This window comes from Fukomys damarensis, unplaced genomic scaffold, assembly GCF_012274545.1.
Source record: "Fukomys damarensis isolate Sample0158 unplaced genomic scaffold, DMR_v1.0_HiC HiC_scaffold_37, whole genome shotgun sequence".
Taxonomy (NCBI): domain Eukaryota; kingdom Metazoa; phylum Chordata; class Mammalia; order Rodentia; family Bathyergidae; genus Fukomys; species Fukomys damarensis.
Genome location: NW_022900949.1, coordinates 7385301 through 7385944, shown reverse-complemented (window position 1 = coordinate 7385944; position 644 = coordinate 7385301). Strand labels below are relative to the sequence as shown.

At 63.8% G+C, this 644-nt stretch overlaps 1 protein-coding gene across 1 annotated transcript in view; it reads right to left on the bottom strand.

Annotated features, from left to right (window-relative positions):
* Khsrp (KH-type splicing regulatory protein) overlaps nt 1–644 on the bottom strand; it is a gene marked incomplete at its 5' end in the record, with an annotated part of 12074 nt that overhangs the window by 1919 nt on the left and 9511 nt on the right. The gene's annotated exons all lie outside the window — the stretch shown is intronic.

Here is a 644-nt window from a genome sequence, read left to right as displayed (position 1 = left end):
CCGGCCAGGCCCGCGGCTCGGGGAGGACTGTGCAACCGACCGTCTAGCTCACGACTCGGCTCAAGTCAGACCGCTCCTTGTGGGAGGAAGGGGCTCAGCAGAGGACAGAAGCAGAGGCCAGAGGAGGCACAGGCGCAGGGCAGGACAGCGAGCGGGCGCCCTCTGTCTGGGGAGGAGGGGAGGGCAGGCGGCTCCGGTGCGTCACAACAACATTCAGAGATCACGGTGTCCCCACAACACCCCTGTGAGGTAGGTTGGAAGGGGGCAGCGATCGTCACGCCCACTTCACAGACAAGACCTGGACACAGAGGCAGCGCGCGAGTGGAGCGGTGAGAGACGTGGGAGGGGTCCAGTGTCCCCCAGGCCCCCTCACCCCGCCAGACCGGGCCCCTGCAACGCAGTCATCTGGACACCGGGTAAGGGCGTGGCTTCAAACAATAAAAGAATAAAAAGAACGAAAACCAAAGTATGTGATGCGGGGGTGGGTGGGGGATGGGGATGGACATTTACTTCCCAAGAGGCCAGATTCTGCGTGAGTGGGTCAGCAGCCCACGGCGACCGCGCCTGCCCCACCCCCAGGACTACCCACCAGTCCCCAAGTTCCACCTCTGGGTGTCGCGCTCCCCAGCATCACGACAGCGTTA